This window comes from Saimiri boliviensis, chromosome 4 (genome assembly GCF_048565385.1).
Source record: "Saimiri boliviensis isolate mSaiBol1 chromosome 4, mSaiBol1.pri, whole genome shotgun sequence".
In the NCBI taxonomy this organism is placed as follows: domain Eukaryota; kingdom Metazoa; phylum Chordata; class Mammalia; order Primates; family Cebidae; genus Saimiri; species Saimiri boliviensis.
Window position 1 is genome coordinate 53,288,855 of NC_133452.1, and position 26,213 is coordinate 53,315,067.

At 34.0% G+C, this 26,213-nt stretch overlaps 2 protein-coding genes across 3 annotated transcripts in view; one reads left to right on the top strand and one right to left on the bottom strand.

The window, feature by feature from the left end:
- Window positions 1-26,213, bottom strand: part of NT5DC1 (5'-nucleotidase domain containing 1) — a 152,320-nt gene that overhangs the window by 83,899 nt on the left and 42,208 nt on the right. The gene's annotated exons all lie outside the window — the stretch shown is intronic.
- COL10A1 (collagen type X alpha 1 chain) overlaps window positions 9,672-26,213 on the top strand; it is a 45,638-nt gene continuing 29,096 nt past the window's right edge. The window contains exon 1 of the mRNA XM_010349312.3: window positions 9,672-9,912. The gene's annotated coding sequence lies outside the window, so the exon portion shown is untranslated. The remainder of the gene's footprint in view (window positions 9,913-26,213) is intronic.

Here is a 26,213-nt window from a genome sequence, read left to right on the forward strand (position 1 = left end):
GACACTGGCCATATCCACTTCCTCATTTCCCCTTATCCTGCCAAAGTTGTCTTCCTACTGAAGAAAAGAGGAATTGGCTATGGACAATGTCACTTATGGCTCCTTATTGCTCATCCCATGGCCAATTAACTGTGCTTATATTACTCAATGGCTCAACAGGTGACTAATTCTTTTTGTTCTGGGAAACCCCTCTCCCCTATTTCTGTTGTTTTCCTTTTGTCCTTATCTACCCTTCTTCTCATCTTCTGCCCTAAGAAACTAAATGCTGGACTATCACTTGCTCAATCTGAATTTTTCTCCCTTTCATAGAGTTAAATACCATCTATACATACTTTTAATCAATAGATTTTTATTGATAATTGCCTGAACTCCAAATGTCTGTCCAATTGTCCACACATCTCCTCTAGGACATCACACAGGTTATTTCAAACCCAAAAGGTCCAAAATAGAACTCTTCACTCCTCATGTTTTATCCATTTGTTAAAATTGCTGAATAAAAAATAAAGTTTAGCACATAGAAGGTACTACAGGCTACCACACAGCTAAACAGGTCATGCAATGCTGCATATAGTTGATCAGTATGCAAAATCAACAGCATAAATCCTTAAAGGCCTTGTTAAGATATAGATTTTCCTACCATATAGTCTTTCATACAGAATTTACGGTGCCTACCATATGATATTCTGGCTAATCACTATGTTATTGAACTTACATAAGTGGAAATAAAATAAGCATAGACACAAAATATTTCAACAGTCATAAACTGGAAACTATAACATGTTTTCATTTAATGTTGTGGAAACTGGTCTCCTGCTTCTGATAGTGGAGAACTATGCCATTTGAAGATACTATGTTATTGAGGATAACTAGAAAAGTTAAACAAACTTAAAAATATATATGTCTGCTTAACAGCACTGAAGAACCAAAAGTCAATGAAGATTTAAGAGGTCAAGTTAAGGAAAACAGAAACCCAGAAAGCTGAGCCTGGAATCTGGAGCTTCTGCCTGGAATTAGCAGTAACATCAATTTCAAGAAAAGTACAGGAGAGCCTAAGAAGCTTCAATCCTCAAGAGGCTTCAAGGACAAAAAATGGCGGTCATTGTTTGCCAAGGTTAGGTAAAGGCTAATAATTCTCCATGGTTTATTAGAGGTTAATGAACTCTCCATGTTGACTCAAAAGGCTATACTATAGGAAGAAGTGTGAACCAGATATAATACAGCTGGCCTGAAGCACAACTTCACATCACCTCAGTCTCTGAAAATTTATGACAGGTGATCCAGGAGTGCTACAGCCCTAGCTGCCTGCCAGAAGCAAATATAGTTCTCTCTGTAGAAAGTTATCCTAAACCTCAACATTTTTCTCTGCAGAAAAGTACTCTCTATAGAAATTATTCCAGACCTCAACATTTTTCTATAAAATTTAAAAAATACAATAGCTGATATCAATAAAAATTATCAAATACTCAAGGAGACAATATAAAAACAAAACAAATAAACAAAAAAAGGGGAAAAAGAGATGACAGAAGCAGATCCACAGCAGTTCTTATGGCATGAAAACAGACTGAACTACATCCACAGCAGCTCCTATGACATGAAGATAGACTTGAAAACTACAAATAATAAATTCAAGGACCTATAAAATAAAGATTCTGTCAGATAACTGAAAAACAGAAAAATAATTAAATGGAATTCTATAACTGAAAAATATAGTAACCAAAATTAAAAGCTCAATGGATAGGTTTATAAGCAAATTAGACACAGCTGAAGAGAGAATTAGATAAATGGTTAGAAATAAGATTAAAAGTAAACAGAATAAAAAGCAGACAAGAGAAGAGAAAATGCCGAAGAGAGGGCAAAAGATAGATGGTCAGTAAAAACACCTTCTAAAATATGAATAACTGAAATCCCAGAAAGAGAGAAAAGAGAAAAAGAGCATAACAATATTTTTAGAGATAATGGTTCAAAACTTTCCAAAACAAACCAATGGTGTTAACTGAACATTTGATAAGGCCTCCAATGGAATGTTGTCATTTAAACTTTAAACTGTTATCTTCCTGTTATGAATTAAAAAAAAAGACAGTAAAGTACATCATAAATCAAAGATGAAAAACCAAAGACAAAGAGAAATCAGACTGCAATCTTAGCAAAACAGATTATCCTTTAAAAAACAATTATACTGATAACTGAATTTTCAACATAAACAATAGAAACTAGACTATAGTGCAGAAAATAACCATTAATCAAGACAGCTATTGAAAATTTTTTTTAAGAACGAAGATGAAATAAAAATATTTTCAGAAAACAAACACACAATACACAGATGTGATTGGTTAGCTCAAATGTTACACTTCATTTGACCTAACCAATCATATATATTCATAATATCTTGAGAGCTATGCAAGGTAATTATCCAACAGAGGCCATGGGCATTGACTTTTGTAGGAAAGCTCTACTGCCCAAGTCGCTGAGCTGAAATATTGCCTATAAACAATTCAAATAAATCAAAAACTAACGGAGGGTAGAAGGGTCAGAAAAGAAGGAAGTAAAGAATACTGTCTAATTATATAACCATGTAAGTACAATTAATTGATGTCAAAATGCTAAACATTTTTGCCTTAGAAAGTTCTATTTCAACTAATTTTACAAATGCCTTTTAAGTACAAAGTATATCACTCATATTTATGCATTTGGCTGCGCATATACAAATCATCAGTGATAAAAGATAATTCTAAGGATATCACATGCTCTGAATAGTCTTAATTGTGATTTAATTTTCTTGGAAGCAAAAATTTCTCAACCATCTTTTAAGTCCTATAGTAGGCCTAATATGCGACTCTGTACACAGTAGGCTCCCCAGAACAATTAACTTAATATAGACAAGAAAGACAATATACTTATTTGGCTCAATTCCTTGGCTCAATTCGGAATAAGAAAAAATTATTCTCATTTCAAGGTCAGATTCCATACATTTCAGAATTTCAGTCCTTTTGCCTTTAAAAAGAAACCAATGTGGTGAAGTTTATATCAAGGAAACATTTTTATCTTTTACATAATTTAAGTAGCTACTAGATATAAGATGCAAGGTCTCTGAAAATTTAGTAGAAATTTCTCATGGATTTAGATAATAACTGAATTACTTTTGAAATATCCTATTGACTTGGTTTTAAGTTTTGTTTTTTTTTTTTTTTAATATCAGTATGTAGAAAAGGATGTCAATAGCGAAAACCTTGAGGGAAATATCTGGGAAAGTGGGTAAATGGAGATGGATCCCAGGAGTTTCTCACTCTCTGATGGTCCAACACTCAGCCTCTAGAAATTCATCATAATTATGAGTCAAATATCCACTATTCCCAATACCATTTACGGAAGACAAAATCCTTCTTCCATTGTAATTTCTTAACACCTTTGTTGATCAGTTGATCCAGTCTTTAATGTTTTTAATTAGAACTGAGTATCCAACAGCTATGTATCAAAATTATTGGTTAGGAGGAATCTAGATAGCTAACTAGGGATTCTGGATGTCAATTATCCCTCAGAGAGAAGAACAAAGACATAGGTAAATGGTCATGATCTGAACGAAAAGCTTAGGGAAGACAGCCAGGATCTGTTGGAGACCCCACAGGTTGATATGGGGTTGCAGAAAAGGAAGGCAGCAAGAGTCCAGCAGAGATTGACTCCTAAGAACCTCTGTTGGGGTGCTTCTCTTCTCCCTTCAACCCTGGAATAAGCTGCTGACTGCCAAACTGTCAGGGAGCCTTTCTACCCTCATGGCCCCAGGCAATGCTGTCAGTGGGATCTAGAATCTTCCTGGGGATACAGCACAGGTGGCTAGCTTGTGCAGGTATGCCTTTAGTCCCTTCAAGCCTGAGCTAAGAGGGCAGACACCATACTGGTTGTGCATTCATTGTGGGCTACTACCTTGCATGGGGAATCTCAGCCCCTGAGTTGCTGCATCACTAGCACCCTGCAAACATAGCCCAGAACCTGCTCTGACTTGACAATCACAGGGAACCAGTAGCCCTGGGGAGCTGTGGGATTTCTAGAGATCTAGCCCTAAGCACAGGCTGCCCTTAGAAGCGGGGGAAGTGTAGCCTAGTAAGAACCCCCATGGGACAAAAAAAATGAAGGTACGAACTGATCACTGCATGGGGTGGCAATGGCGGTTAGTAGCAGATGTAGAGGGGGGTCACCTCCTGTTCCTTCAGTCCACTGTTGTAGATGTAGGGGAGGCAGTTTTTGAATTAACCCAGTCAGACAAAAACAGAAAAAAGAATTTTAACAAATGAACAAATCTTTTGTGAAATACAGGACTATGTAAAGTCACCAAATCTACAATTTATAGGTATTCCTGAGAAAGAAGAAGAAAAAGCAAGCAATTTGGAAAGCACATTGGTAGAAAGAATTCAGGAAAAATTCCCTGATCTTGTTAGAGATATAGATATCCATATATAAGAAATACAGAACACCTGTGAGATATGATACAAGGTGAACATCACCAAGGCATATAGTCATCAGACTATCCTAGGTCAATGCTAAAGAAAAAATCTTAAAGGCAGCTAGAAAAAAGGATCAAATCACCAATAAAGGAAATCCCATCAGACAAACAGCAGATTTCTTAGCAGAAACTGACAAGACAGAACAGATAAGAATCTAGTTTTAGACTTCTTAAAGAAAAATAATGCCAGCCAAGAAACTTTTCTTGTTAAACTAAGCTTCATAAATGAAGCAGAAATAAAGTCCTTCCCAAACAAAGAAATGCGAAGGAACTCTGTCACCCCTAGACCAGTACACCAAAACTGCTAAAGGGAAACAAAAGGATAATACTTGCTACCACAAAAGCACACGTAAGTACAAAGTTCACACATCCTACAAAACAATTACATAATTGAAACTATAACGCAACTAGCTAACAATGCTAGGACAGGAACAAAACCTCACATATGCATATTAACCTTGAACATAAATCTTTAAAAGATATAGATTAGCAAATTGGGTAAGAAAACAAGATTCAACCATCTGCTGCCTAAAAGAGACCCACATAATGTATAAAGACATACACAGGCTCAAAGTAAAGTGGTGGAGAAAGATGTATCATGCAAATGGGGAACAAAAAAGACTAGGAGTTGCGATTCTTATGTCAGATAAAATAGACTTTAAACCAACAAGAGTAAAAAAAGACAAAGAAGGGTATTATATAATGATAAAGACTTCAATGCAACAAGAAGATTTAACTACCCAAAATATACACATGCCCAACATCAGAGCACCCAGATTTATAAAAGAAGTACTATTACATCTAAGAAAAGAAAAGAAAAGAAAAAGCCATACAGTAATAGTGAGAGACTTCAACATCCCATAGAAAACACCAGGCAGATCACCGAGGGAGAAAACTAACAAAGAAATTTGACTTAATAAAGAAACTTGATCCATTAGACTCTGCCAAATGGATCTAATAGACATCTATAGAACATTCCACCCAACAACCAAAGAATATATATTTTTCTTATCTGTGCATGGAACTTTCTCTAAAATTGACAATATGCTGGCCACAAAGCACATTTTAATAGATTTTTAAAAATCAACATTATATCAAGTATCTTCTCAGGCTACAGCAGAATAAAATCAGAAATGAATATCAAAAGAAACTCTCAAAACCACATAGGTACATGGAAACTAAACAACTTCCTCTTGAATGACTTTAACAAAATTAAGGCAGAAATTTGAAAGAAAAAAAAAAGGCAAACAAATGTATATAGAAAAACAACATATCAAAACTTCTAGGATATAGCAAAAGTAGTGTTAAGAGGAAAGTTCACAGCACTAAATTCATAAATAAAAAAGATAAAAAGACATCAGATTAACAACCTAACGATGTATCTAACAAACTATAAAAACAAGAACAAACCAAACTCAAAGCTAGCAGAAGAAAAGAAATAAAGATCAGAGCAGAACTAAATGCAATTGAGACTAAAATATCACAGGGATCAACAACAAAAAACGGTGGTTCTTTAGGAAGATAAACAAAATTGATAGACTACTAACTAAATTAAGCAAGAAAAAAAGAGGATTTAAATAAACACAATCAGAAATGATAAAGGTAACATTAAAATTGATACCTCAGAAATAGAAAAGATCATCAGAAACTACTATAAACATCTCTATGCACACAAACTAGAGAACTTAGAGAAAACAAATAAATTTCCAGAAACACACAAATTCCCAGACCAAACCAAGAGAAAATTAAAATCCTGAGATCTATCAACCAAAACAAACAAACAACAACAACAAACCCAGGATCAGAGGAAATCACAGCTGAATTCTACTATATGTACAAAGAGCTGGTATCAATCTTATTAACAAAAATATATAGTTTTTAAATTGAGGAGGAGGAATTCCTCCCAAACTCATTCTATGAAACTAGTATCACCCTGATAACAAGTTCTGGCAAGGATAACAAACAAAGAAGAAAACTACGGGCCAATATCCCTGATGAACGTAGATGCAAAAGTCATCAACAAAATACCAGCAAACTGAATCCAACAGCACATCGAAAAGATAATTCATCACAATTAAGTAAGTTTTCTTCTAGGAACACAAAGATGGTTCAACATAAGCAAAGCAATAAATGTGATTCAGCACATAAACAAAATTAAAAACAAAAATCATGTGATCATCTCAATATGCAGAAAAAACATTGAATAAAATCCCACATCTCTTCATCATAAAAATTCTAAATAAACTATGCATTAAAGGAACATACCTCAAAATACTAAGAACCACAGTCAACATCATACTTAACAGGCAAAAGTTGAAAGAATTTCCTCTAAGACCTGGAACAAGACAGGTATGCCCACTTTTACCATTCCTATTCAATATAGTAATGGAAGTTCTAGCCAGAGCAATCAGGCAGAAGAAAAAAATAAAAGGCATACAAATTGCAAAAGTGGAAGTCAAATTATCTCTTTTCACTGAGGACATATCTTATTCTTAGAAAACCCTAATTCCTCCAAAAGACTCCTGGACCTGATTAACAACTTTGTTAAAGTTTCAGGACACAAAATTAACACACCGCAATCAGTTGCATTTCTATACACCAACAATGGTCAAGCAGAAAACCAAATAAAAAACTCAATCCCATTTACAATAGCCACACAAAAACACAAACTACCTGGCAATACATTTAAGAAGGTGAAAGACCTTTACAAAGGAGAATTATAAAACACTGAAACTGTAGATGACACAAACAAATGAAAAAACGTACCATGCTCATGGACAGGAATAATCGATGTCACTAAAATGACTATACTGCTCAAAACAATCTAGAAAGTAAATGCAATTCTGATCAAATGACCAATGTCATATTTCACAGATTTAGAAAAAAACAATTATAAAATTCATATGGAGCCATAAAGAGCCTAAATAGCTAAAGCAATCCTAAGCAAAAAGAACAAAGCTGCAAGCATTACATAACCTGACTTCAAACTATACTAGACATCTAATGTAACCAAAACAGTATGGTACTGGTTTGGAGCAGTACCATATTCTACTCTATTCTACTCTCAATGGAGCAGAATAGAGAACTCAGAAACCAAGCCACACACCTACAAACAACTGATTTTCAACAAAGTCAACAAAAATAAGCAATGGGGAAAGGATACCCTAATCAACAAACAGTGTTGGGAAAGCTGGCTATCCACATACAGAAGAATAAAGCTGGACCCCTACTTCTTACCATATATGAAAATTAACTGAAGATAGATTAAAAGCTTAACTATAGGACCTCAAACTATAAATATTATACTAGAAGAAAATCTAGGGAAAACTCTTCTGGACATTGGCCTAGGCAAAGAATTTATGACTAAGACCACCACAACAAATGCAACAAAACTAAAAGTTGACAAACGGGACTTAATTAAACTAAAGAGTTTCTGCACAGGAAAAGAAATAATTAACAAGCAAACAGACAATCTATAGAATGGGAGAAAATATTTGCAAACTATATATCTGACAAAGGACTAATATCTAGAATCTGTAAAGAAGTTAAACAAATCAACAAGAAAAAAAACAAATAATTTCACTAAAAGGAAGGCAAAGGGATATGAACAGACACTTCTCAAAATAAGACATACAAGTGACCAACAAACATTTGGAAAATGGTCAACATCACTAGTCATTAGAGAAATGCAAATTAAAACCACAGTGAGATGCCATCTCATACCAATCAGAATAGCTATTATGAAAAAGCCAACAGATAATAGATGTTAGAGAGGATGTGGAGAAAAGGAAATGCATATACACTGTTGGTGGAAGTATAAATTAGTTAATGAGCATTTCTCAAATAACTAAAATTAGAACTACTCTTTGCAATCCCACCACTATGTACATACATAAAGGAAAAGAAATCATTTTATGAAAAAGATACCTGTACTATGTTTACTGAGCATTACTCACCATAGCAAAGTCATGGAATTGACCTAAGTGTCCATCAAAAGTTGATTGAAAAAAAAATGTGGTATATTTACACTGTGGAATACTACATGGCCATAAAAAGTAATTAAATTGTGTCCTTTGCAACAACATGGATGGAGCTAGAAGCCATTATCCTAAGTGATATAAAGCCAAATGTCACATGTTCTCACTTATAAGTGAAGTACACATGGACATAAAGATGGAAATAATAGATACTGGACTCCAAAAGGTGGGGGCTGGGGAGAAGCACATGTTGAAAAATTACCTACTTGGTATAATGTTCACTATTTGGGTGATAAGTTCATTAAAAGCCCCAAAGTCACAATTATGCATTATACCCATGTTAACAAACCTGCACATATACCTTTTGAATCTAACAGAAAAGGGGAAAAAGATGACATCAGTGTTGTGTGTGCTCCAGTGAGCATAAAGAAAATTACAGGCTATAGCTACATCATATAGAGTCAATAAGTTGGCAAATTATTCACATGATATCAGAATATCTGACAGATAGCTACAATGGTGAAAAAAGTCTGCAACATTTAAGACATTCTATAATGAATGGATGGTACATTTTAAGTTGGGGGCAATGAAGAACAAAGGAACAAGAAGAAAAATGAATGATCATACATGTGTAAACTGTCAAATAATTAGGATAAAGCATATGAATTAAAAAACAGAATTAATGATTTCAAAGTGTCTTTTTTCTCTTTATGGAAAAAGAAAGTTATGCTTCTCTGGTTTTTGATAAGAATAAACATACAGTGAAGTCAATTTTTAAAAGGAATAATTCAGAATGAAAATCCATAGAACTACAAAAAAGTCACATAATTGTATACTAAAAAACAAAAACAAACAAAAAACAACAAACAAGCAAAAACAACAACAACAACAAAAAAATGCTGATCCCAGAGCAATGGCATAAGAAGCCATCCTTCTGTGGAATTCTTTAACATAGCTAGCTAGTAGGTAGATAGGAAGTAATTTTCCCTTCTAAAATGTACATATCATTTAGATTTATTAATTAAAACTACTGAAGAACTTGTATTTGAGCTATTCTAATGCAAACGTTTATGCCAAGGTGTCATTCCATTCTTGCATTTACACATGGGATCAAATAAATGAAATTCCTCAATTCCCATCTGCGTCTCAAAAAGTCACTGACTGCTGGAAAACAACAGATATTCTCTGCTGGAAATGAATCAGAAGGCAGACCATGATTCAGTAGCCAGCATATGATTCAGCAGAGCTTTGTATAAAAGTATAAAGTTCAAAAACAACCCCAAAAAAGCTCGGGAAGTAGTGGATTGTTTTTATCCCTCCTGGAATCACCACTGACAGCACCCATGAAGTTCTGACAGAAGAACACGCCAGGATGACAAAGTAGTGTCTTTTAAAGAGCAGCCAACAACAAGCACATAGGGAATCTTTCAACAAATACAGGTAGGAGAAATTCAAACGTGTGACAATAGGTTTTTGTAACCAATAATGTTATTAGATGAAAAACAGGCATAAACATTGGCTGTGACTATTTAAATAATTTCTCTGAAGAGATAAAATTTATTTAAAGAAAATATGATACTGTCTTCTGTGTCTCATAAGATTGCTATGCTTTTATCTTCTTGTCTTCACTAAGCAAAGGTTCAGTAAAAAGCAAATCATCTATAAACTCAATACTTTTTCCCCCTGGATTTGAAGAGAAGCTTGAGTAGGCGATTTAAACAGGGGAGGAAAGCATCCATGTAGATGCACAGGACTAAAAAAAAAAGCTATTGTTTGAAATGCCATATATCTTCACTGAGGTAGCACGCTAAACTACTCCCAGATCTGTACTCACAATACTAAATGTCTCCCAACAATGAGAGATAAGCAGTATTGTCAACTGCAGATTTATTTGTAATTAAAAACTGTAGTAATTCGAACTCATTATATTAATAGCTATTGAAACTAGAAAGTTCTTACAAAATCAGAGAAATTGAGTTTTTGAGAGCTCAAGCTGTCAATATGTTGATGCTTTTTCTTTTTAAAAAGGGGAAATGTCAAATGATTAGAAGAAAAAATTGGAAAGAGAAGTACTAAAAGATTTAATTGGAAAATATGCTGTTCATTTCTCTGGATGTTCCTGTAACATGTGTAAGACATTTTGTTTGTGTACTTTAATGATATTATTACTAGTCTAAAAGATGTACAACACAGAACTGAGAGGCTTTCAGAAAGATCCTGAGTAGGTGAGTCAGGTCAGCTGGGTGGTCTTATGATCAGTTTTTGATTTCTCCATTAGAGTCTGTTTGAACTAAAGTGCCTTTCATCTTTCCACCCACTCTCACCATTTCGGCATTCTAATTTAGTTCAACTCTTTTTATTCTGTTTTGTTAAAAAACGAGCCCAAATTTGAGGAAGGCAGGGAGACACCCTCTCTTGTGGTTTCATGTAATTTTTTGTTATGGTCTACTGGAAAAGAATAACTTTAAAAAATGCAATTTCACATACACTTGATCCCCCACTGGACTCAAATCTCTTCAACAATTCATGTTAATATTTTTTGAATTTAAAAAACTATTTCGTTTTAAGACTTCATTGGTTTTTGGCAGGCAGCTTTTTCAACATAGTTTCAACTCTTTGAACCTGTCCCCACAGCTCTTTTCCCAGTGCCTGAGCTTTCAAAGACAGCAGTGGCCATAATGAGGTGGAAATCCATACAGTTACTTGTCTAGCGTTCCACTACCCAAGTTATGCTGATAACTGACTGGTCCCACACAATCTGACATTTTTACAGAAACCCAGAGCATTGTAATTAACTCAAGAGATATGGGGGAATCCTCATTTTTAAACCAAATAATAACGAAAACATGAGTAGAGGGAAAAGGGGCAAATGTCTGGGATATACGTATTCCCAAAGGTTAGTTTTGTTTTGTTTAGCATATTCTCATACCCAAAAAATCCCTGTAATTGCACCCAAGACCTGGTCTTCCCTTCGTGTCTATTTGGTGGAAGGGAGGCTGTGCTATGAAGTGAACACACTTAGGCAAAGAGGAAAAAAAAATCCAAATAAACAAGCTATGATGAGGAAAATGCAGCAGGCCTTCTTGCCAGGGAGTGAGTGGCTGGTCAATGCACAAGGGGCTAGTTACACAAACTGGTGTTCCCAAGGAGAACAAAAGGGATTGTGGCAAGAGTTGTGATGTAATGGGGCGGTGAGATGGCCTGGTTAGAGGAAGTGAAGCACAAAGTTATTGTTCTCTGATCTCTACTTTCTTCATAGATGCCTTGGATATTACTATTAAGTATACTTATTCAAAATATGCTGAAATTTAAAAGCAAATATTATGAAAGTACAGTAAGAATATCTGCATTGTCATTCCATCTGACTTCCCTCCCCTATCTCTACATGACCATAGTGATCTTTCTAGGCAACTCCAAATTACCATTGTCTCCATGAAGACTTCCTTATGCCTTTTTTCATACATCTGCAATTAGCACATGGAATCAGTCTCCTTTTCCTTTACTTTGCTGATGTCTTCTTTAAGACACATTCCTTTTTCACTGACGTGCAGAATATTGATAGGTAAATACACATGTGATTTGGGATAGACTCAAAGTCATTTTAAATTGTTTAGATTGTTTGCTTTAGTGAAACTTCTTAAACTGGATTTACTATGTATTACGTGATATTCTTAAAATGTGATTTTAGGCCATATTAATTCATGGTCCTCCAGGGGAACCAGAAAGTAGCCACTGAATTCCAAAAGAGGTAATTGTGCTGGCGAGTGACAAAAACTAAAAAATGAAAATCACTACTATAAAGTGGTAAATGAACTGGTCGTTCATAATAAGAAAGATTATTATTATTCTCAGATTATCCCAGATATCTGGAGCAGTCTGGAGACATTAGGAAACTATATAACCTATAACCATCATGTTAGTTGTCTAACAATACTTAAAAGCTCTAAAGCCATGCTAACTATTTATACCCTTAAGTAATCAAAATGTAGAAATATTTCAATGCCATTATCATACTCAGCCACATATTTTGCCATTGAAAGTAATGGTAAAAACTGTAATTACTTTTGTACCATCCTAATATAAAGTCTGTATACTCCCGGTCAAACCAAAGTTCTATTCTATCAGCCTCATTTCAAATAAGCACAGGAAGTAAAAGCAAAACAGAAAGAACAATGTGTTTGTATAGGGTTATTTATGGTTTTGGGTTTTTTTTTTTAAATTCTAAATGACGTTTTTTAATTTTTATCTTATGAAGAAAAATGATATCTTATTAAAACAATTTATTATTTTCACTCATCTACAAGGCATCACAGGCAAGTCAAAGAATGTAATGAGATGCCTCTGCTAAGAGAAGTATCTCCTAATTATTAATCCTGAGGCATAAACAAGTCACACAGTGTTTTGCTTTTAGTTTGATGAGCAAAATAACATAGGGCGAATGAGAAATTATTTAATTCCATTATCAAAACCATCCAAATATTTCCCAGGGAGAACCTCTTCCTTTCATAATTAAATTAACCTGTAAGTCTACCAAATAAACACCGTGAACACCATGAACAGTATACTTTCAAACTGTTTTAAACACCACCTCACTGTTCTAGCATTTTTAAAAAAACCAAATACAATGTTTTATTTATTTATTTTTTTCATCAGCATTTGTTGGAAGACTTAAAATAAGGGTCACATAAAAATTCTAGAGCAGGAACATAACCACCTGTAGCAAGAAATATAATGTGTTTGGGTGAATCTGTTGTCTGAGGCCAGGTAAGAAAACAAGTCATAACCATGTCTCCTTCTGAGGGGAAACTGGATGACAATGGACAGTGCTAGGATATAGGAACAGAAAGAAATCCAGGCCTCAGTGACAGCATCTTTTAATCTAGACAAAATATAACTATTTTAAAATTTCACACATTTTAATTAAGTGTTAACACTATAAATAACTAAAAGTAAAATCAATAGACTCATTGCTATTCTGAGGGGGCAAAAGCACACTACAAATCAACGTTGATTTGAGAATCGTGTTTTAACGTCTCTTGGTCAATCACTTCAATTAGCCCATCACCAAAATAAGTCTAGAAATACTCCCCTTAGGCATGTATTGTACATTCTATTTTCAAAGATAAACCATGCATTTTCCAAATGCAACACATATAGCTTTACATGGCAATGGTACTTGAAAAATCTTTTGGCATCTAGTAAGACTTATTCTTCCCCTTAATGCTTATTTTGCCAAATTGCATTTCTGTACATGTATCTTCAACAAAATCTACAGAGAAAGTAAGAATCAATACTTCAAGGTCAAAACTTTAGTTTACCAAAACTTAGCCCCACAGGACTATTCATGTCATTGCATAAAACATAAAAATGAATATGACTAAACCCATAAGAAAGTTATTAGGCTGAACCATATGAAAATACCAACATTTGACTGTTTTTGACACCAATAGCAATTTCATATGTAACTTTTATATTCCTGAAGCCTAACTAAGAACCTAATAGAGGTAACTATATTCCTGAAGCCTAATAAAGTACCTAATACAGGTACTTATGACCTTGACTAAAGGAGACTTAAATTAGAATAAAATGTTCACAACTAAAAATTTAAATGAATAAATGGCATATTATCTTCTATTATTTTGAACTCTAATGGAATACTCTATAAAACACTATGCTTAAAGATAAATGAATGTATCATCTGACAACAGATATTAGATCTAAAACAGAGCTAAATTTGCCCTCAAGATGTCTGTGAAACTTTTAGAGCTGATGTTTATGGAGAGTCTGTGTAAGAACACAACGTGAAAATGTTCTGATCTTTTACGTGTCTTATATAACATATAAACAAAGCTAAAATCGGACAAGGTTATAAGTTTTATGATTTTTAAAAACTCTTAATTCTTATTAAACTTACTCAAAAATTACGTTGTATATTTGTAGCATGTGTGAATTTGTATGTATATATATATACACATATATATACACACACATATATTTTTGTGTATATATTTTTATATTCATATATCAGGGATTTTATTAAATGTTATACATTAGCCAACCTCAAGTGATTAAGATTTTACTTCTTTTCCAAAAACAATGTAGTTCAGCCATCTAGTGGTAAAGTATAAAGCTATCACTCCTCTGTACTTTATTATACTGTAAAAAAAGATTGGCAGTATGGAGAAGGATTATAGGTTATTTAAATTTACTTTTCCTTTTCTCTGGTGACCTCATAGAGCACACTTAAGAACTCAGAAGCACTATGAGTATAGAAAATACATCACTGGATTTAGCAATCTGGAGCTTCTGGTTGACCTTATCAAGAGAAATGGAATGGTGCCAAGATCTGTACTAGAGTTGTAAAAGGAAACAGAAAAGTATGGAACATTCTAACCAAGAAGTATGGCTGTGAAAAGATGGAGGAAAAGAGAAGAAGAGAAGAAACAGCAGGGCTGAAGAAGGGTTGTCTTTTTGTTTTACAGCATCCAAAGTCTTCATTATGTTAAGGGGTTAAAATAAAGACCTGGTAAAGAAAAGACAGAATAAAAGTCCCATGTGAGATAGAGAAGAATAAATCCAGTACACAGGAGTCAGGCTGTCTTGGAGAGATCATGGTGACTCTTTCTCTGGCGTGGTGGGGTAATCACCATAATAGATGAGTTTAAATCTAGAGATCACAGAAGTTCAAAAGTTGTTTCCTTTTTTTTTTTTTTTTTTTCTTATTTTTGAAACAAGAGGCAAGGGAATGCACCTCATGGTGAAATGCAGAGGTCAGGAAGAAAGAAATGGGAGTTAAATGGTACGATAAGTTGAACAATCAAACTTAAAGGTTGTGTGTACCTTTAAGGTGTTAAAACCTTAACCACTATTAAATGAAAAAAATTAAATAGATAGCTCCTGTATTTTCCAAACATATTCTCATTTCAAATTCCAAATTTTCAAACTAGTTTAAGAAGTCAACTATATTGAAAGTATAATGAAGATGAAGGCATTGCATCCTTTTAAAATGGATTTTGACATATAAACGTCCCTCTACCTCCTCCAAAATTTCCATTTCACCTTCTCCTTTGTAAGGAAGAGTATAACAGAATCAACCAGGTTATTATAATCCTGCATATTAGTCAACAGAATTAGCTTAGTAAAATAGTGTTTTCAATAAAGTTGGCATCAATAATCCCTAAATCAACATGTTCTTATAAAACTTCAGAAGCCAAAATAAATGCCTCAGTGTTTCAGAACAAAAGAGTATTTGATGAGACAAAACTATCAGTTTATTAATATAGCAATAACCAAAAAAAAAAAAGTATAGTGAAGCATTTTGTGGTTGCTGATTTTTTAAAAAAGTTTATTTGCTGTTGTAGACTAAGCTGGTATTTATTATAGAAAAGCTAAAATGAACATACTTAATTCCCATTATAAATGGGAAAGAGAAATATAATGATTTCTAACATATTTTATCTATAAATGTAACCCTAAATCCACATTTGTCATTATTTGCGTGTACTGCATTCTCTTGATAACATTGTGAATTTTAAAAGCATAAGAACAGACTACATATATACATTACTTAAATTTAATGGTCTTATATTAACAAATTTAAACAAGCAGCAGCATTGTAAGTGCTCAATGTATTTCAAGAAAATAACTAAATAAATGGATTTCGAATTCCAAATCTTGCAAATGGTTAAATAAAATTATACTCTACAAATGCCTTTTGACTATATCACTTAGAGGGTAGAAACCAAAAACAATATGAGTTGAAAATATAGAATCTTTCTTCCTGTGCAATTTTGAGAAAAAAATTTAAGAAAAATATATGTAGTAAAAATGCACTTGCATGTATGAACGTGATCAAAGATGGCTGATATGCTCATCAGAAGGCCCACATACTCTGATCTTAAAATGTGAGGTTTCGGAAGATGGGTTTATAGGTGATGGTGCAGGCACTGAAGTTGGCAGGAAGATGGGCTGGATAACTGCCCAGAAGCAAAAAGAGGGCTGAGCAGGTGATACAAATTACAATTAGGAGCTGCAAATTCTAATCCCTGAGCAAACTCAGAAAAATGTAAAAACTCAGAGAAGTCAAGATTTTCATCAATGAGATAACATTTTAAATGCCACAAAGAGTTGTTAATGTCATCTTATTGGCTCACTTATAAAAAAATCATAAAATATACAATCTGCAATGTTTTACTTATAAAATTTAAATGTCGATCATAGTACCTAAAATCAACCTATGTAATGGTTGATTTTACAACCTATGTAATGGTTAAATATGAACACCAAATTTATTAAATCACTAAAATTTGATGTGACATTCTCAAATTCACATTTGATATGCAGTAGATATAAAAAAATTAAAAATAAAAAAAATTTTCTTAACTGATATCTCAGTGGCCATGGGCTCCCTTGGTATGTTCTCCATATTAGAGCCATAGTAATGTTTTAAAAACATACATCTAATTAGGTCATTCTTCTGTAAAAATCTTGGCTTCTCACTGTCCTTGTCAAAGATTTGACATTTTATCAGGGCCTAGAAAACAATATGATCTAGCTCCTATTTTCTAAGTTTCAACACTTATGGCCCACAGGCCTTCCTCTTGGCTCCTCAACAGTACTTTGTGGGGAGATGTCAAAGGGAGTAAAGGTACAACAATGTAGCAACAGTTTCAACCTTATCTACCTGTGAGTCCAGGAACATTACACTTTACATAAAAAGCCATAAATCCTAATCCTGGTTCTTCGTGCAAATCAAATTCCTGATCTCAATTTCCTCACCTCTAAAGAAGGAGACTTTTTACAAAGATTTCTATTTGAATCTTCAAGCTGATTGATTTCATAACTCTTTCACCACTTATTTTACATGGAGATACCAGATTCAAAAGTTCTACCCCAATCTCTAAACTGATTTGGTGCATCAACAGTAAGTTCAAATATTGCCTTTTTAATTCAATGTCTCCACCAGGCATTTGGGATCTTTTGGAAAAACAGTTTCTCCAATAAAGTCTACATATCCTTTCACAGTCATCCTTTGGTTCACCTTTGTTAAAAGTGCTACTTCACTATTCAGATGCCATTCTGTTTTGAAAGCTCCGTCAGACTCAAGTTACTTATCCTACTAAAGTAGCCTTTAAATAGGATAGTGTTTCTTAACACTGGCATGGAAATAATTTAGATCATAATCCTAAAAATGCAGAGCCAGTCCAATAAAGACACACTGTCCATCTGATTTCCTGTCATACATACTGGAGGAATTAGTATATAGAAATGGCTTATAATATTCCGAAATTTTGCAGTGATGAAAACATACACTTAAGCTATTAATTATTTTTAAAATTCTTAATTTAAAATTTTGGAAGTCACCAAGTAACTTAAATTGTGTCAAACAGCTAATAATATCATCCACACCTTCAAATTCTGAACCAAATGTATAATTACTCCAAAATATCCTGCCAGGCAAAATATATTTTGAGAACTTTGTTGACTTACTGTCCACTTGAATTTATCCATAGATTATACACCTGTCTTATAGTAAAAAAAGAAATTTTAAAAAACACCTGGAATGGGCTAAAAATCCAAACATCTAGGAATATCTACAAAGAACGACCAATTCTCATCACTTAAACGTTTAGTAAAATTTCTAGAGATTAAAAACAAAAGACTATCTTCTTAGAATAAGTTGTAACTTATAAATTGGTATCATGTAATAGATATATTTTAAAAACATTTCTTTGGCTAAATCCTTATTTTGCCTGTTATGCTTTACTTTTGACTTATACAAATGACTACCTGTAATTCACTCAAAATATGGGTTTAAAAAGTCAGTATGGTCACATATATCTGAATAATAAACAGTATTTTGCTCAATTACTTAATTCACATAGAGAAAAACAAAAAATTTCTCAAAAAGCCGTTTTAGTTATTAATGACTTTGTTATATAAACCATCCAACTTTTAGTCATTTCTTAACAAAAAACTGATATTCTAAAATAATACATATGATAAACTGTTATCATAGTAATACTTCTATTAATTAGCGTGTCCACTTTCTGAGTACAATGAAAACCAATATTCACAATGATGATCCTAAGGCACTGCAAGATTGAGTACTACCAGCAAAGGAGTATAAATTAACTATAACTTTAGGATATCAGTTGTCTTATTACTGTATTCAAATGCTCCAAAATGTAGACAATTTTTGATGGCATGTATGGTAAATTGCAATGAAAACAAATGTTACAATATTTTCTGTTTTGCTTTTTGTCTTTTCATAAGGATTTTTAAAATATGTTATTTTAGAATAGATTATGCTTGATACAACATTCAAAATGCAAAGATTGGCATACAACGACAAGTAAGTCTCCCTTCCACCCCTGTCCCTAACCCACTCAATTTGCCTCTCAAGAGGCAACCACTCTTACTAGTTTGTCTATCCTTATACAAGGATATGAGATATTCTGTTACATACATACCAATTATATGCATGTATTTTACGCAAATGCTGTATACCATTTACTCTATACACTTTTTTCTACTAAATATATTTTGGATGTCTTTTCATAATCCATAACAAGTTGCCTCCACCTTTTTTTTTTTTTTTTTTGGTTTTTTTTTTTTAATCGGTTCATTTTTTGACACGCATTCTCACTCTGTCGCCAGGCTGGAGTGCAGTGGCTTGATCTAGGCTCACTGTGACCTCTGTCTTCCAGGTTCAAGCAATTCCCCTGCCTGCCTCCACCTTTTTAATGACTGCTAATGTAACTAGTTCTTATGAATTACTATATGAGCAGTTTCCTTTTTCTGCTACTACAAACAATGGTATAATCAATAATCCTGTATATACATCATTTGCACATTTGCAACTGTAACTGTAAGATAAATTATTAGAGATACAATTCTTGGGTGAATGTGCATTTAGCATTTTGAAAGTTTATATTAAAGTCTTGTAACAGGTTCTATTTGCAATTACAAATAAAACTACACAGGTTCTATTTGCAATTACAAATAAAACTACATCTTTGAATAGGTTTAAAGCCATTTATATTTCTTTTCCTGTAAACTCTTCATATTCTTTATCCATTACTCAACTGGGTTACTGTTTTGCTTTAAATACTTTTTAAAATAAACTTTTTATATATTAAGTCTATTAGCTCTATTACATGAATTAGAAATTTTTCTCCCAGTTGGCCATTTTATTTTATTTTTTCAAAATGGTGTCTTATTCTGATGCCCAGGCTGAAGTGCAGTGGCAGGATCTCAGTTCACTGCAACCTCTGCCTCCCAGGTTCAAGCAATTCTCCTGCCTCAGACTCCCAAGTAACTGGGATTACAGGCACATGCCATCACACCCAGCTAGTTTTTATATTTTTAGTAGAGTTGGGGTTTCATCATGTTGGCCAGGCTGATCTCAAACTCCTGACCCCAAGGTGATCTGCCTACCTTGGCCTCCCAAGGTTCTAGGATTACAAGTGTAAGCCACCATGCTTGGTCCTAGTTTGTCATTTATCTTTAACTTTACCTGTATTTTTCTTTGTATGCAGAATATTTTTTTAAAGTTGTCAGATTCATACATCTTTTCTTTCACAGTTATGGGTTTGAGGTCGTATTTCAAAAGGGCTTCTGATTGCAGGATTAAAAAATATATATATGTGAGTATATATGTGTGTGTGTATACATATATATCTCTATATACATACACACATATATAATTTCCCCCTATATTTTCTACTGGTAGGTAGGTTTTTTTTTTTTTTTGTTGTTGTTGTTTTTAGAAAGAAAAAAAGAATAATAAGAAAAAGAATAAAGAAGAGGAAGAAAGAGAAAGAGGAAGAGGGAGAGAGAATGGGGGTATTGCTTTGTTGCCCGGGCTAGAATGCAGTCTAAATATGGGTTTGCCTATAATTGTCCTTAATAATGGAGACATGAAAGAAAATGAGGGAAGAGAATTACAAACAAGGAGCCAACCAACATTTCGTTTAAACTTCTAAGTTGATATGATGTGGTACTGATAAGAGTGTATATTTTGTGTAAAGTGGAGAGTTCTATAAATGTTAATTACGTTTACTTGTTCCAGATCTGAGTTCAAGTCCTGGATATCATTGTTAATTTTCTGTCTCATTGATCTGTCTAATATTAATGTTGAAGTCTCACACTATTATTGTGTGGGAGTCTAAGTCTCTTTATAAGTCTTGTATGTCTGGGTATTCCTGTATTGGGTGCGTATATATTTAGGATCTTTAACTCTTCTTGTTGTTGCATTGATTCTTTTATCATTATATAATGTCCTTCTTTGCTTCTTTTGATCTTTGTTGCTTTAAAGACTATTTTATCAGAGGCAAAAATTGTAACTTCTGCTTTTTATTTATTTATTTTTGCTCTCTGTTTGGTTGGTAAGTCTCTCTCCATCCCTTGTTTTGAGTCTTTGTGTATCCTTGAATGTGAGATGGGTCTGGATGCAGCATACCGATGGGTTTTAGTTTTTTGTCCAAATTGCCTGTCTGTCTTTGAATTGGGGAATTTAGTCAATTTAAATTTAGAATTAATAATGATATATGTGAGTTTAATACTGTCATTTAATATTAGCTGGCTATTTTGCCCATTAGTTGATGTAAATTCTTCATTATATTGATGTTATTTACTTTTTGGTATTTTTTAGAAAGGCTGATACTGTTTGTTCCTTTCTATGTGTAGTGGTTCTTTTAGAAGCTCTTGTAAAGCAGGCCTGGTGGTGATGAATTCTCTGAGTGCTCGCTTGTTCACAAAAAACTTTTTTTTCCCTCACTTATGAAGCTTAGTTTGGCTGGATGTGAAATTCTTGGTTGAAAGCTCTTTTCTTTAAGGATGTTGAATATTGGTCCCCACTCTCTTCTGGCTTGTAGGGTTTCTGCTGAGAGATCTGCTGTAAGTCTGATAGGCTTTCCTTTGTGGGTAACCTGACCTTTCTCTCTGGCTGCCCTTAGTATTTTCTCCTTCATTTCAACCCTGGTGAATCTGACGATTATGTGCCTTGGAGTTGCTCTTCTTGAGGAATATCTTTGTGGTGTTCTCTGTATTACCTGGAGTTTAATATTATCCTGCCTTACTAAGTTGGGAAAATTTTCCTGAATAATATCCTGAAGCGTATTTTCCAGCTTGGATTCATTCTCTTCGTCACATTCAGTACACCTATCAAGCATAGATTAGGTCTTTTCACATAGTCCCATATTTCTTGGAGGCTTTGCTCGTTCCTTTTTATCCTTTTTTCTCTCTAATCTTGTCTTCTAGTTTCATTTCATTGAGTTGGTCTTCGACCTCTGATATCCTTTCTTCTGCTTGATCAATTTGGCTGTTAAAACTTGTGCATACTTCACGTAGTTCTCGTACTGTGTTTTTCAGCTCCATCAATTCACTTATTTTCCTCTCTAAATTTTGTATTCTTGTTGACATTTCGTCAAACCTTATTTCAAAGTTCTTAGTTTCTTTAGATTGTATTAGAACAAGTTCTTTTAATTCACAGAAGTTTCTTCTTATCCACATTTTGAAGCCTGCTTCTGTAATTGGAACACACTCGTTCTCCATCAAACCTTGTTTCGTTGCTGATGAGGAACTGGGATCCGCCGCTAAGGGAGAGCGTTCTGATCTTGGGTATTCTCAGCCTTTTTTGATGGTTTTCTTCCCTTCGTTGTAGATTTATCCATCTGTGGTCTTTATAATTACTGTCTTTGTAATTGGGTTTCTGAGTGGACATCCAACTTATTGATTGTCAGCGCCGAAATCTGAGCAACCCACTGCGCCAACTAAATCAGTGGCGTTAAGACTGATGGTGCTTTTCTGACTCTGCACCAAGAACCGACACTCCAAGGCACCAGCAAAACCGCCTCGCCGGTCACAAGAGTCGCACTGGCAACCTGTGGGGCTCCTCCGCTGGGAATTTCCTGGTGTGTGAGCAACAAGAATTCATATGAAGATGTGGCGTCCTCTCGTTCTTTGCGTTTTCACTGGGAGCTACAATCCCGAGCTGCTAGTGATCAGCCATCTTGGATCTCTCTCCCGGTAGGTTTTTTTTGAGATGCAGTTTTGCTTTTGTTGCCCAGGCTGGAGTGCAATGGCGTGATCTTGGCTCACTGAAACCTCTGCCTCCCAGGTTCAAGTGATATTCCTGCCTAAGTCTCCCGAGTAAGGGAATACAGGTGTTTGCCACCACGCCCAGCTAATTTTTTTTTGTATTTTTAGTAGAGACTGGGTTTCTCCATGTTGGTTAGGCTGGTTTCGAACTCCCGACCTCAGGTGATCCACCCACCTCAGCCTTCCAAAGTGCTGGGATTACATGTGTGAGCCACTGCACCCTGCCTTCTACTGGTAGTTTTAGTTTTTTTGTTAATGCATAGACTTTTGATCTCTGTGGAATTTATTTTGATATTAGGTATGAGGTAGGGCCCAATTGTATTTTTTCAGATGGCTATTCCTAGTCTAAACACCACTTATTGAATAATCTGGTTTCCTCTGATTTGAAATGCTTTCTTTTTCATACATGAAATTTCCCAGTTTTTTTGAGTCTATTTCTGAACTTGCTATTCAGTTTGAATACCATGATACTTAACAATATAAATAAAAAAGATTTATAGCAAACTGAAGTTTAAGAAACGTAAGTTATATCATAACTACAGGAAACTGTAAGATGCAGATAAAGTAAATATTTCCCCTAGATTTATTCCTATTTAATTCATTTAACCATAATTTATTTAACCTTCTCTTCCCCCTGGCACATACTTTCTTTTGTTAAGGAGAAAGTTTCAGGTGGCCAGCTAAGAATTTCTCTGGATTTAATCCAAAGGAATTTATTTCCCCCATTTTGAGTGAAGCAACTCCAATTATTTACTTACTGCCCAGGAGCTTCTGAGAAATTCCTTCTTATCCCTTTTATCTGAATTTGGGAGGTAAAAGTATGATAAAGCTTATTTAGCAAGCTGTCTAAAAAATCACAAGTAAATAGCCACCATTGTTCTGCTACCTAGATAACTTATTATTTGCTTGATTCCCTTTTAACCACATATTGGACTTAAATCTCCTTTATCATACCCCAGAGACTCCCCCTGCCTCAATCTGCCTGCCACACAAAGCATGAAAGTTTTTTTTTCATCAGTATTAACTGTAATCATAATCAACAGTCAGGCTGTGGGGCATATGGCTGGTAACTGCGCATATGTTAACTGTGAGGAAAAGGAGGAGGGCATCCTTTCACTTCTGTGCTGCTCTCCACAAGTAAGCAAGTGAAGATTTCTACCTGGCACAGTGCTCTGTACAACGCTACACTGCATACCAAATTGAAATGATTACCAAAGACAAAATGGCTGTTTGCTGCTCTTAAATACCATCACGTAAATGTTAAAAGAAGTTCAGAAAGTATCAAAAATTTTCTTTTATTAGTATACGATTTTGAGTTCAATAACTGTTAAAAATGAAATAGTAAAAAAATAAAAAACTGAATTGTAAGTATCTGAAAATCAACAATAAATTTAAAAATGAAACAAATTTTTTATTTTATAAGAGGTTAGATACAAATTTGTTTTTCAGATCACTGGGGATACTTTAAGGAAAACTCTAAAATGTTGAGTAGATTATGTAACACTGGTAAATAAACAAATATTAGGTAAGAGATTAAGAGAAAATAAACTCAAGAATAATCAATAAGATGACAATAGCAAGACAGGACTTCTAATGAAATAATATAGGACCCATTTTAATCTCTTAAATAAATGTGAAACTTGTGGATATATCCTGAAGCAAGGATGTGGCCAATCTTCTTACTAAGAGATGATAAAGAAGAGAAAAGGTTTTGCATTTTGAAAATCAGCATTTCTTTTTACCATCAATTTCATGTTGTTGATTTTTTAAGCATCTCATAGTGAAGAATTATTAAACTCAGATCTTATGATCTGACAAAACTTATGATAAGGCAAACACTTTGTTGCCTATTCTTTTTTTTTTTTTTTTTATCATATCTCATCTTTCTAAACCAATTCTTTTGGGGACATTTAATAGTATGCAGTTATCAACCGTCCTCTATTGAGGACAATTGTCCAGCTTCTCACTGCAGAGAAGGAGAGTTTAAAGGTTTTAATCTCTTACAATGCTTCAAGACAGAAACTAGAAGTTCTTATATCCTATAACTTTGCTCATGTATTAGATTTAAAAGGCATTCCATTTCTCATGTATCAATCTGATGTATGAATAAAATCTATAATTGGTGCATAATACATTCTCTAATTGAGCCCTTTCCCCTCAGATCACCTCTTTACTGCTAGCAACTAGCACATTTTAAAACAAATCCAGTAACTTTCAATGCCATCAACCTAACACCCCTTGTTTGAAAATGTCTGTTTTTGAACTATGTGCCAAACAGAGCTCTCATTCTCCTATCATGCATATTTGTGGCTGGGATGTGGTGAACTAGCTCAAAGTTGTCAGGGACAAATACCATTGGCTCACCACTCCTGGTTTACTTCCTGCTATCACACCCAGTCCCCTTAGGGAGTATGTTACTGGTGTGAAGTCTAACAAACAGTTATCCCAAAGTCTGGTGTGGATTACAAATAAACTCTAAAAGTCTGTTTACTAACTTATTAAAAATCAAGGTTAATTTAAATACACCCAAATATTTGAATTCTAAACTTAGAGTCATATATTTAAAGTTATAAAGAAAACCAGGAAAAACAAATTTAATAGAATTAGCAATTCAGTATATATGAATGAAAGCTGGTGCTCTCCTTTTACACATTTTTTTTTTTTTTTTTTTTTTTTTTTAAGACAGAGTCTTGCTCTGTTGCCAGGCTGGAGTACAGTGATGCAATCTCGGTTCACTGCAACCTCCACCTCCCAGGTTCAAGAGACTTCCCTGCCTCAGCCTCCCAAGTAGCTGAGACTACAGGCATGTGCCACTTCGCCTGGCTAATTTTTTGTGTTTTAGTAGAGATAGGGTTTCACCACGTTGGCCAGGATGGTCTCTGTCTCCTCACCTCGTGATCTGCCCTCCTTAGCCTCCCAAAGTGCTAGGATTACAGGCATGAGCCACCATGCTTAGCCTCCTTTTACACTTTGATGTTGTAACAAGAATATGTTCGCTTTCATACTGTCTGTTATAAAAAAAATTTCAATTACATAAATCCCCAGGATATTCAAATATCTGATTGCAGAATACCTGACACTACCAATACATGAACTCTGGATATCCTCATTATAAAAATATAAATCACTGTATTTATTTGGCAATGAGTGTGAAAAATCATTATGATAAAACTCCTAATCTTTCTAAGTTTTTTCTCAGTTTATATAAAGGCTTAAGACATTCTACTCACATCTGCTAATTTTATTTACTGAATAATTTATTTCCTAGGCTTATCCATAAAACAATCACTTTTTTTTTTAAAGTTATATATCAAACACCAAAAATGAAAAAAAAAAAAGTAAGGCAATAAAATACTGAATTAACAGCAATAAAAAATGGCACACTCTCATTCCTTAACTATAGCTAACAAGGACAGTGTGTCTTGTAAGTTTTCATAAAATTAAAAAAAAATTTTAAGTAGTAGAACTAATTCAATCTGATCAAAAACAAAGGGGAGGAAAAATGTAGTAGTATCTCTTTTAACATTATCTGTGTTTCTTAAAATTCCCTTAGTTACTATCTATGCTAGAGGCAAATTTATCAGTCATTTTGATATTATTTCTAAATATTATTCAAAATAACAAAATCCTGTCTCCAG